At 35.0% G+C, this 13,067-nt stretch overlaps 1 long non-coding RNA gene across 1 annotated transcript; it reads left to right on the top strand.

The window, feature by feature from the left end:
* Positions 1–255: 255 nt before the first annotated feature.
* On the top strand, positions 256–9,506 carry LOC145684659 (uncharacterized). The gene is made up of 2 exons (XR_014131351.1): positions 256–390; positions 8,675–9,506. It is a non-coding gene; the product is annotated as an uncharacterized LOC145684659 (long non-coding RNA).
* Positions 9,507–13,067: the final 3,561 nt, after the last annotated feature.

Raw genomic sequence — 13,067 nt, 5'->3', positions numbered from 1 at the left:
TGGCTAAGCGGTTAGCGTACACGCCTTTGGCGTGGGAGATTCGCGTTCGATTCCCGGCAAGAGCTGATGTGATTCGGATTCCACGTTAGGCTTTAGGTCCATATTTCATGTAGCCTCGCTGCTGAAAAAGACGCTAAACTGAAAATCAAATTCCCGTAACGCAATGAACACTTACCTTATAAATCCTACAGCCAAAATCAGCACAAGAACATATTTAACAATTACGAAAACATTAACAATAATAATGGATTTATCAAAATATAATTTAAATGTTTCTTATAAGTTTCTACAGAAATCACTTTACGCTTTCCTATATTTAAAGGTACATAAATTAAATCATACATTCTAGCATGGTATTCCTTTGAACGATATGACCTAAATTGGAGCAAGGTAGGTTTTTACTAATTTTCAAGTTAAGTTTCTTATGATATGTAGTAAATGTGGTATATGTTAACAGCGGGAGCTTTACACAGTAATTTTCTTGTCATTGGGGAGACAGGGGTATTACATAACACCTTTTTTTGTCAAAAGTTTCCATTTAAAAAGCAGTTGACAGCGCTGCACCGCTGCAAACGTGTTGCGCTGTACGAAAATCGTAGACTTGATAAACCTGTTGCTCACAGCTCGGTGACAGTCGCTAATCATCTTGGCAGCAATCACATGATTTTTTTTCCGGTTATCTTATAACTTCCGTCTCTATTCCGGCCAAGATAGGTTCTACAGCTGTTAGTAACGTGTCCCGGTGTTTTCGAAAATTCAAATTTTAAGGGGAAAGGGCCAACTTCTATAGTTTTTCTTTACATTAAATTGACATTTCCTGTGTCATCAACACTTGAAACCAACTAAATCATTTGAAATGAATTCTGCACTATAGTGTATTGTACTGTACTCGGATTTACTTTTAAAATGCAGAAAGGCGAAGTTTTCTGTGCTAAATACGTGTGAATTACGAATAGTTCCTGTCCATTCTGAAAAGATAAAAATAGAATGTTGTGCGAAACGGGGACGGAGAAGTCTATCCGTATCTACATCTGAGTGTGTCCGTGAAATAGAGGAATATGTCTCATATAATGCATATATTCTTGCCGGGACGAAACAAAAGTCTGTCCGTATTATCAAGGTGTCCGTTAATAGAGGTTCAACTGTGTAAACTATTTTAAGTGTATATACATACAATGATATGTTGATCACACTGACAAAATCTCTATGACGAAAGTTTGTCCCGCGAGATTTTGAACGGGGAAATTTTGTCTTAGGCAAAGTTTCGTCCCGCAATTTCTAGGCAGGCAAGATTTTATACCGAGAGAAGTTGGCAGGGCGAAATTTTGGCCCGGAACTCTGAAAGTTTTGGCCACCCTTCACTTGACGCTAGCAAGTTAGAAGAAGTTGTATTTTGCGTTCTACTTTTGACTTGTGTCATGTTTTTGAATGCTTTTTTTTTAAAGATATTTGTTTTACATTTGCGTTAAAAATATTTTCTATTGACGTAAACTACGAGTAATTTATGTAAAAAAAAAAAAATAATAACGTAACTAGTAAATTACCTATCCAACCCTCCCTGAAAACATATAATAAGAACAATAATAAATAATAGCATTACGATGTAGCTATTAACCATTTAAATATGACAATATGGTCTAAAACACTAAAATAGTAGAACTGGACAAACGGAGTCGGAAACATAGACAGAAGGAACGGGAAAAGAAGAAATAACTTCACTTGGTTGGGGAAATAATATTCCAAAGGACGATTTCGTATTTAATTTATTAATAATTATTACGCGTCTGGCATATTTGTGCAGGCGGCAAAGTTGGTAAATAACTTCTTTGTTTACCACTGACGTCTGGTGTACGAGTGTTGTCATAAGTTCTGCTACTATGTGACTTTCTTTTTTTCTTCTTTTTTTGCATGTGCGTAAGTTTTTATTCAAAACTAAAAGAACAAGTTGAACATGAACAAATTTCTGTGAGAGCAATTGTCTTCATATATCGTCCTTTTGTTTTGCATATACAAAACAATTTGGCATGGAATCAAACATTAAACTGTCCAGATGGCTGTTAACTGTCTTATATGAAAAAACAAGCTTAAAGAATATTTTAATATGAATACATGTCTCGTGTGTGTATGTGTGGAGTTTTAAATTATCTATGAAATTCAATACTTTCTTATATAGTTTTTCTAGTATAGACCAAGAATTATTTTGGGTGAAAATTCTGTTAGCATTTCCATTTTCCTCTTCAAAATACAATTGCTTCCACAACCGTATACGATAAGAAACGAAAACGAGAAATGGAACGGATGTTCGCTACTGTTATAGAATTGAGTTCTTGTATTTGACAACAATCAAGCAATTCATGCTGGGATTTGTTTGACCATTTACTTTAACACTGCCCATGTGACCAGTAAGTACGCCAGAAATTTTTACTTGGGGGGGTGTTCGAAATAAAAGGGGGTGTGTGCTCTCAAATCAAACAAGAAAACAGTATATTTTGTTACGCAACTATTGCAATACTACTACTACTACTACTAATAATAATAATAATAATAATAATAATAATAATAATAATAATAATAATGTTTATTTCTGTGCCATGAACAGCCTAACGGCAAAAATACAGCACTTTATCAGGCTATATAAACACATATTACATACAATGTAAGCTATATACTGAAACAATAAAACATAATGATAAAATAAAGTAAAATAATATCGGATTAATAATTCCTTGTCAAATTAACACCATTTTTTTAGTATCAAAATAGTCGTCATAAATAGTAAAAATAATATTTGTCAAGCTCTAAAATTCATGCTTTTATACTGATAAAAATAAATTAAACTAAATTAAATAATAATAATAATAATAATAATAATAATAATAATAATAATAATAATAATAATAATAATAATAATAATAATAATAATAATAATATCAGCTCTTCGCAGTGGTAGGTTCAATAAAGTAAGTTCACACATTTGAGAATTTATTATTACATATTATTAAACTTAGGAATTATCCTCCACTATTTTACCCAGTAATTACATGTGAATTGATTACATACGAATTATTGTAGTCTAATTATTTTGCAAAATTCTGCTATTATTTCAATTTATTCACTCCAGCAAGTTTTAGTGGGTGATTTTTTTTTTTTTTCAAAATATTAATTGGGAAAAAAAATCCCTCGTCCCATGCTGAAATCACATTCGTTTAGTAATTAATACTGTACATAGTTCCAATTTCATTATTTTAATATTCTAACCCTGTTATTAACGTTAATTGTTGTAATATTATTTGATCTCTTAATCTCCGTTCCTGCTAGAGACCTGCACGGGCCGAATTTTTCGGCCCGAGCCCAATCCAGCCCGAATGTACCCAGGCCCGGCCCAGCCCGGGCCCGAAAAGTTTTGGAGATTTTCGGCTCGAGCCCAGCCCGGCCCGATGAGTTTTTAAAATTCTTGACCAAAGCCCGGCCCGGGCCCGGTAAATTTTAAAAGTTTTATTTTGTAACATTTCTCACGGGCACACTTCTTCAACATTTGCCTTTATTCTAATTATCGTTTAACGATAGTCGATAATTATTAAAGAATTGCAATTAATCGGCCCCAGCCCGGCCCGACCTAAAGAGAAATCAGTGTCGGCCCGCGGGCCGGGCCGGGCCGGGATTCGGGCCTCGGGCTGGGCCCGGCCCGTGCAGGTCTCTAGTTCCTGCCTCTTCCTGGCTACGTTATTGGCTCTGAATATCTTTCATAAGAAAATTATTCATTGATTTAGTTGTTTTCCAGAAATTCAGTTTTTCAATTTACAAATTCAATTTTCAATTGTTTTATCTTTCTGTTTTGTCTTCTTTAATATATATAATTTTAATAATCCCAGGGCTCATAGTGGTCTGATCTCTTGTAAATAGTTGAAAAGTGACCAAAAATGGCCAAAAGCACACGGAAAAGTGACCAAAATCTCATCATGACCCTTTTTTCCTTTGTCAATTTCTCCATCACCTCTTTCTTTGTTTGTTGTTTTGTTTCTTCTTTACTTCTTTTTGAGCTTCCTCCTTTCCTAGGTTTTCAAAGTATTCTTTGTAGTTACGGTAGGCAAACTTAGCAGAAGTAAAAAGCTTCTAAGTAAATAGAACCAGTTCTGGCCTATTTCCGAATTTCTTCATCCCAGACATTATATTTAACTTCGCATTAAGAGTTCTCAAAAACGTGAAATATTCAAATTCATCACCTACTCTTAAGAAGAACATACAAGAAGCATAACACAAGACGAACATGATTAACCACACAAACACATACACACAACGTTGAACGGAGCGTTAACCATTACGAGAGAAAACTAAAAGATTATTATGATAGAAGAAAGAATAGACACAGAAGGGTTCTCAACCTCACCTTGAGAGCTTAAGCATCCACCAACCGTTTCACATATGGCAGCAAGTACTGAAGCTTTCAGAAGAGTAATGAGTTACAAGTTTCTGCCTTTTTCCATTTGTTTTTATATTTTTCTTAGAAAACTGCCAATACGAAACATAAATCACACGAAAAAGTCACTTTACCTCTTAAAAAAAGTAACTTTTAGTGAAAAAGAACTTTTAGTGACCAACTTGAAAAAAAGTCAATTTTAGTTTAAAAGGTGACTCGCTATGAGCCCTGTTCCGCTCAATCAATTTACGTAAATTAAAATATACTTTACAAAAATTAAGCTAGCGCCAAATGCGTTCCTGCATAACACTAGACTCAGTCTAAAAAATATATAATTCTTACTTCGATCGATCTCTTCATTTCTAAAAACGTTTTGACTACACCCTTCTAACGTCCGTCTGTTGATACACCACTTGCAGAGCAGGCTCGAAACCAGCCACAGAGCTTTGGGGTCCATGAATATGTTAGGAGGGGCCAAGTCATTAAAAATTCTCTTACAAATATCTAAATTGTGCATTTTGTATTGAGGTCTGGAGGGGACATGAAAAATTTAGGGAGGGCCAGGCCCTCCTTAGCCCCCCTCTGGTTGCGAGCCTGTTGCAGAGTAGCACTTATATACCAACTGAATCTGGTATAGGCTTATTACTATATTGTCACATTTTTCCTTATTGAGGAGAAGGTAAGTGAATGACCGCTCAAGGCGTTGCCAATTTCAGTCATCTGCATCTGTCCATCAATCGCTTTCCTCGGAAACGACCGCGGAGCCCAGGAGGGTAGGTATCCGCGGTCTGTTTTGTCAACTGTTTTAATCGAAATATCGCCCGAAACAATGAGGTCATGTGGTTCTCGAAGCCGTACATGAGAACGAGGTCGCTTCGTATTTTGAAGTGAAATAAGTAAATACGAATATTGTCTTCTTTCCTAAACGCTAAACCTTTTTTAACTCGATGTAATAAATAACCTATATGATACTGATTGATACAATTGGATTTGGGAGAGTATTCCTTTTCCATCCAGGGGTGTGTGTAAAGAAATTTGGAGGGGTGTTGGGGGGGTGTAGATTACTCCCTGCATGTGACCTTAAACTAATGAGAAATAAACATGATTTATGAATGTATTTTAGTATTTAAATTAGAGATGCAAGGGCTCGGAAAAAAACCGGCTTTTTTGGAAAAAAAACCGGCTTTTTTGGAAAAAAAACTCGGTTTTTTCTGCTTTGCTTTTTTGCTTCGGAAATTTTGGGCTTTTTTCAAAATACTGCTTTAAATTGATAAAACAGACTTTGTATCGCTTCTTTATAACACAAAAAATCATTTAATTAGTGGTTGATGCTGATAATAATATAAAACATCGAAAATAAACTATGAATTTCGAAAAAATATTTCAAACAATTTTTCTTCAACATATTTACATTATGAATTCCACAGGATTAACCAATGTATATAATAAGAATTTTTTAACCTCCTATATACAAAAGTAAGCAGAGTTGGCAAGAACCGTGGTTGTTTTTGAAAATGCCAAAAACCCGTTTTTTGGGGGATGTTTAAACCAGGCTTTTTTGGTTTAAACCAGGCTTTTTTGACTTAGATTTTTTGCTTTATGTATTTATATTACATATTCACAGAAATAGCCTAAGTTTGTTTCGCCTTGATGTTATTATGCAACAGCGGGGTTATGCCGGAAGAACTCCCATAAGCTTAAAGAAGTGCGGTCAGTAAATTTCTTAAGTTGAGAATCTCCCGCCCTAGCCATTGGGAAAATCCCGTCATTACTTGAAATGTAAGACAATAACGGGAAAATCCTGTTATTGCTTTGCATATAAAATTTAAAGGTCAACGTACCATAATCAGTACGCTAAAACTGAGGTATTAAATTACAAATTTAGTACCGGTACGTAGATATCATTGAAAGTCCAATCCAAGCTAATGTTGGAAGCTACGTAGGCAATCGATAAATTTTGCCAATTTCTATCAATATATTTAAGCAATATTGGCTTCTTTATAAAACAACACGCATTTAGGCATGTAGAAATATACAATTTGGTTTGTTTCGTATATTTAGGCTTAACATCCTTACGAAATACCGAGGTTATCAAGGAGAAGACTTTCGCTTAAACTGACATCCGAACCGCTACTTGGGTTACGCATGAAAGAAGGATTGTGGTTCGACCGAGAATTGAACATGGGACACCTTGATTAAAAGGTGAAAGGGAAATAAAACTATTGCAGGTAGTTTGATATCTGGAAACGTTACCATGAAGTTCACACGATTCGTATTTTTCATTCTTTTTTATTTTTGTGGTTTAAACCAGTTATTAAAAAAAAAAAGTTGGTGTAAATCAGCCAACCCTAAAAGTAAACACATCTTTTTTAAAGAATACACAAATAACTAGCAAAATAGTATGTAGTATTTTTACTTCAAAATATTCCATACCCTCTTTTTGAAACAAAATAAAATTAAAATAAAACATAAGAGAAATACTTAGATTTATATGATACACTTAAAGGCTGCACATCTAGAGCTTTTGGTTCTGTATATTCTTGAAATTCTACAGTTAAGTTTTATAGAACCACCATCACAGTTTACCCAATCCTCAAGTTTTCTGAATTTTTAACAAGAGGGATTCAACATATCATTATGGAACTCCCCCCCCCCCAAAAAAAAAAAGACTACGGAATATATTTAAGTTAAGCTAAATACAACTGCACAACAAACATGACTGAGTGATTAGTTTTTGCGCTTCTATCGGGAAGTCCGGGATTCAACCAGCATTCGACCATTCTGACAAAGCTTTTCTTCATTCCATCTGTGAATGTAGAAATAGTGCGTGTACTGTGAGTTGGGCGACTTCCTTTTTTATTGGTTTTAAATCGTTATTATTACTAATTACCAGCAGTGACGGTTTTGCGAAGGTTAGGGGGGCGGTCTTTCGGACTGAAGCCCGTTCCCCAAAGTTACGGAATGTCTGCAACAAACGAAATATCTATTATTTATGCCTTTACTCATAAACTTTAAGCTCCCGTCAAATAAAAATTACGAATGTTTAAAAAAAACTAAACATTAGTAAGAAACCCTTCCCAAAATACTTTTCTAAATCCGCCACTGATTCTCAGTATAAAATGATTTTTAAAGTTGTATCCGGAAGATTATTGCTAAACATATAAACGAAACGAAATATTAGTTATGCCTGTACTCATAAACTTCAAGCACTTCCCAAATAAAATTAGTACTTTTTAGGAAACGAAACAATCAGAAAAAACCCTCCTAAAGTACTTTTCTAAATCCGCTACTGATTATTTGTATAAATTGGTATTCAAGGTTGTGTCCGGAAAATTATTGCTAAATCACTTCACAGCTACAGTATAACAGAAATGTGGAAGTACGGTTTGACGGATATATTGAAAAACGTACGCTTTGACGGATAAATAGAAAAACGGGCAAGTTTAACTTTTGCGCTAGAAGCTAGAGTACTAAAAGCTCTTAGAAATGAAACACGGATGACAAACTAGAGAAGAAAAAAGATGTCGATAACTCAAAAGTTAAAATAAAGTTAAATAGCCTCTAAAATTACCCTCAAATACTACATTCTTCATGTTAGCTTTAATTCGTAAAACATGTGCTCCATCCATCTTGATGGTGAATTTCAGAGCGAAATATCACATTCAGGTCATGGAATTTTTATCTAACTATAGAATATACTATAAGAAAGCTATTTAGATAGAAAAATCATGAAGTTGAAAAAAGCCAAAATTTCCAAAATTCTCGTTTTTTTCCCAAAAAAGCCGGCTTTTTATGTGAAAAAAACCATCGATTCAAAAAAGCCGGCTTTTTTGCATCTCTAATTTAAATAGACTAGCTTAGTAAATTTAACTACCATCATCATGGAGTCTGTTTCCAACAAGAAATTTTTATTTTAAATAATATAGTTATGACAGATTTTGCTGCCCCATGCAAATGTACGTGTTGCACATATGGTAGAATCGGCCCTGTTTATATACTGAAAAGTAAGTGTACTGCAACCCAGTCTGTAACTAAAGCAAACCTATCAAAGATAGGCTGGGACAATTTCTTTTGTGGACAGCTTATCACAGGGTGAATCTATTATTGAGTGAGTAAATTGAGGGCTGCACGATTGAATCTAATATTGAATGCAGTAACTCATCAGATAAGTAGTATGTATTTCAATCTTAAACAGATAAATAATTTCAAGCATTTCTTTTAATACTTTTACTAACTTTACTGTGTCATATTTTGCAGCCTACATCCAATGGAGCAATGACGGTAGATGGATAATGACTTATCAAAAATTTATCGATGAATTGAGAATGTAACCATCATTAAAAAGTCAATTCTAACAAAAAATAATTATCGTGCTGAAAACTGAAACAGCAACAATGGTATATGTTTGGATAAGAAGTTACGGACTATTGTTTAGAGAATACATTGTATACACAACTAATTTCACCATTTTGAAAATCGAACAAGGTTGACTCTTTAGACTACTAGCTTCGACAGATATATGGAGGAAAATTATCTTGTAACCCATATCAAGTCCCTGACCCCGAAAATATTGGATTGCATTTACCAAAATATTGGTTTCACTGTAGAGACTGTAATAATAGGAGTGGTACTGTTGTCCTTGCTTGCCATGCTACTTTGGAAAATCAGTAGATTTATTCGAAGACTTTTTTATAAACCGACCGTTTCAGTAAAGGAAAACGAGCCAAGAATAGTAAATTTTGTGGAATATATTGACGAAAGACAAAACATACACAGAATACTGCGAGTTGGTGTAAATCCTAGTTTTGTCGAATATAAAGATATCATTAATGATAAGATTGAGCTCATCTCTTCTCGACTGGAAGATAATCAATCTGAGATTGAACCAGTGAAATTGCCTAAAGATTTAAATAATTGAATTCTTCTTCTGATGATGGTTTCACGGTTATTCAAAAAGTGACAACGAAGGACATTCAAAGCCAAGCAGCTCTCTGTGGCTGTGATCCAGATGAAGTGGTGCTCCAAATTCTAAATAATTCACGTATTGTGATAGTTGCTGTCAGTAATGTAGTGTTAGAAAAATATAAAAGTTTAAAATACATGGTTATATTTTAGTTAATGAAGTTTGGGATTCTGTACCAACCTATTTCCTTCTTATATGTATTTACCTGCTCTACGAATACAATTACACTCCAAAGGGACAAGTATTTATTAGTCACTAATAATACATTTTCCTTCAACATACACGTAGAACCTACGTACAATGAAAATTATTTTATTTCCTGAATACCAAAGACAATTTACAGCTTTCTTTTTCCAAGTTTCACTCAAGAAGACAGTTGCTTTTGAAACGTCCGTATTTGAAATAAAAATAAAGTAGTATTCCTTCTTCTTCTTCCGCTTGCCACTTCACGATCAAGCAGCTAATGCCCGTTCTTTCCGTTCCCGGGTCCCCAGATCCAATCCACGATTGTATGTGATAGGCCTCGGATATAAACCCGGGTAGTAGTTTGATCTCTAACAAGTATGTCTCGTCTCATGCATCTTCTATTGCATAGGTATTAAAAATGGACCCTATAGTTCGATCGCAGAAAGTCTCTAGAACTTCATTGAATGTGATACCAATATGTCGTTTAAACAGCTGACCGACTTACAAATTCTCCAGAGAAAGAAAGGATATACCGTTTACGCCAACAATTATTACCGGTAGTACCAACATCATTTCATTATATGAGTTTTTTTTTTTTTTTTTTTTTTCTGAAAAGCGAAAATCCCAACAAATCCAACACGGATTTTAGAAGTCAAAAATATTGTAAATATTTTGCACATCAGGGGTTACTTTGCACAAAATATGAAAAGAGTTGCACAGTCCTCTGTCGGTAAAACCATGAACTGTAAAGAGGAAATTTCAACTGCCATCGTCAGATAGAACATTAACTGTATTTTGGATATAATGTTGGCTGTTAACATCAGTTCTAATTACCGGAATGGTTCGTTGTTGTAGAGGTATGGAAAGCAGTCACTTTAAAGGCCACCGAAATTTGAAAGATATCACGTACAAGAATTTCCGTTAAAGTTAAGTCAGTTTCGTAGAATACTACTGTGTATAATGGGACTTTGATGCAATAGTTGAAATTGAAATATGAAACGTTTTAACGTCATAAAAAAAAAAAAGTAAAACTGGGAGAAGGCGGTTTGAGCCTCTACTCGGGGTTACTTTTCACCAGCCCAAAAGACCTCTTGGATAGGAAATTATTACTATTGGAACCTGCTGCATTCTCATTTTAGGTAAATTTCCTATTTAGGTAGATGCTGGAATGAATTTCTTGTTGGGAAAAAAAATTATAAACAGTGGCAGATTCAGAAAAGTAGTTTGAGAGGGGCTTCACTCATAAAGGCGCTTTTTTTTTTTTTTTTTAAATCACTACACTTTTGAGAGACTTGCAGCTTATACGCATAGGAATGACTAACATTACATTTTTTAAAAAAAGAAATCACGCAATTTGGGTGGGTTTCAGCCTGGAAGTCCCAAAGCTCGTAAATCTTCCACTGATTACAGTTGGGATGATATTTTTGGATATAAGGAATAACCAAGCCAAATTAGTTCACGGGTTTTTTTTTTTTTTTTTCTGTTGGCATTTTTGTGGGACATATGCTGAAGTATTAGAATGTGGTTCCTGTGCAGGGAACCAGAAAAGACAATTTTCTTTACAAATATTGATCATTCAAACTAAGTACTGATACCAGTACTATCATTTTCATATCAATATTTGTAAACTGCATGCAGTTTTGTGTAGTAGAAAGTAAAATGTAAAAATACTGAAGTGAAGACATTGCACAGAAACGTTATGTTCGTATGTTGCACATACTTTTTTGTATGTTGTGCAAAGTAACCCCACCTATGGGGCTGCTTTGCACCAAGTTTATATTTCAATAACTATGGTCATACTGAATGTTTACTAATGAACTTGCACTAATGTTTTCCTTATATATATCTAGCTTATATATGTTTAAAATATAGTGTTCTAAATCATTACGTTTGTAAGTTACACGCGATTTTCTTTAAAATTGCTTAAATCTTGTGCAAAGTAACCCCGTCTTACGGTATGTTCAGTTTGAAACACAGTTCGATAAAATTTTTAACAAGCTAACAAGTAAGGGACCATATGGTTGTCGCGCAAATCAGATGCAGACATACGCCATCTGATTGAGCATGAAAAGATATGGAGAACACAGAAATTTAAGGTGCTAAGGGCCATAGGGAGCGGAGCGAGGAAAGAGGAAACATTGAATGTCGGCAAAATTGAAGAAAGTCAGGAATGATGGGAAAAGTTAATTTCTTGCAAACAGGGAAAGAAAGTAAACCAAAAGAACGAAACTAAACATAAAAAGGACATCAAGACGAAGAAAGATCATAATCAGGGTTGCCATCCGGACCGCAGTGTTGCCAACGCTGCATAACATTGATATGAAAGATATAGCACAGTATAGCAATTCATGCACAAGGAAAAATATTAGTAACACAAAAGAAAATTGAAAAGACTCTGTACACGTGCGTAAAAAGGTTTAACGTAGTCGTGAGTGGATATTACACCCGCGTGAATACAAATGGAGGAAAATAGAGAATAGTACACACCATTTGTAGTTTAATTGCAGTTGACGTGAAGATCACGAATTAATGTGTGGTCAACACACAAACATTTCTCGCAGTGAGCACAGCGAATGAAAGCAAGCTGGTCACACGCGTCTCTGCAGCATTCCTCTGTGAGTCCTTTTCCAAAGCAATATGCGGAAGGTATTTCAAACTGTCCAGGATGTTCATTGGAGTAGCCACATTTGAAAAACGCAAAACGTATCATCTTTTGGAATCGCGTAGAGGAAAACTGGTAATGAACAAATGACTGAAGGCGGAGAAAGTTCTCACGTTGCCACACATTAATACTGGAGAACACTAACGTATCTGTGATGAACTTCACCATGTTTTTGAATGGACGAAAGAAGAACACATCAGCAGGTTGTATAAGGCCTGTACATTTCGGAGGAATTAGCTTTTTGTAGAACTGAACACCGTCAGGAACTGTCATGTTGTAAAGAGTGTCATCCTTGTTTGGAGTCCAGGAGTCAACGAAAAGCAAAACACGATCCTTACCCTGAAGATCGGGCCACAAAACTTCCAGGAAGATTTGCAAATCCCGTTTCATCATAGTCGCTGATCTTCTTGCATATGCTTTCACATTGGGGAATTCAGCGACCATCATCATCATCATGGAACGATGCTCCCAAACACTTTCGTTTCTGTGTTATCATGTGTACCCCATTCACTTTCATGTCTATATTTGTCCTCCCTCATGTACATTATTCACTCACGACTATCGTTAAACCTTTTCACGCACGTGTACAGAGTCTTTTCAATTTTCTTTTGTGTTACTAATATTTTTCCTTGTGCATGAATTGCTATACTGTGCTATATCTTCCATATCAATGTTATGCAGCGATGGCAACACTGCAGTCCGGATGGCAACTCTGATTATGTTCTTTCTTCGTCTTGATGCCCTTGATATGTTCAGTTTCATTCTTTTGGTTGACTTTCTTTCTCTGTTTGCAAGAAATTAACTTTTCCCGTCATTCCTGACTTTCTTCAATTTTGCCG

Source organism: Thermobia domestica, chromosome 5 (assembly GCF_964235325.1).
Source record: "Thermobia domestica chromosome 5, izTheDome1.hap1.1, whole genome shotgun sequence".
In the NCBI taxonomy this organism is placed as follows: Eukaryota; Metazoa; Arthropoda; class Insecta; order Zygentoma; family Lepismatidae; genus Thermobia; species Thermobia domestica.
The sequence above is the reverse complement of the archived record's forward strand: the minus strand, read 5'-3'. Positions and strand labels throughout refer to the sequence as shown.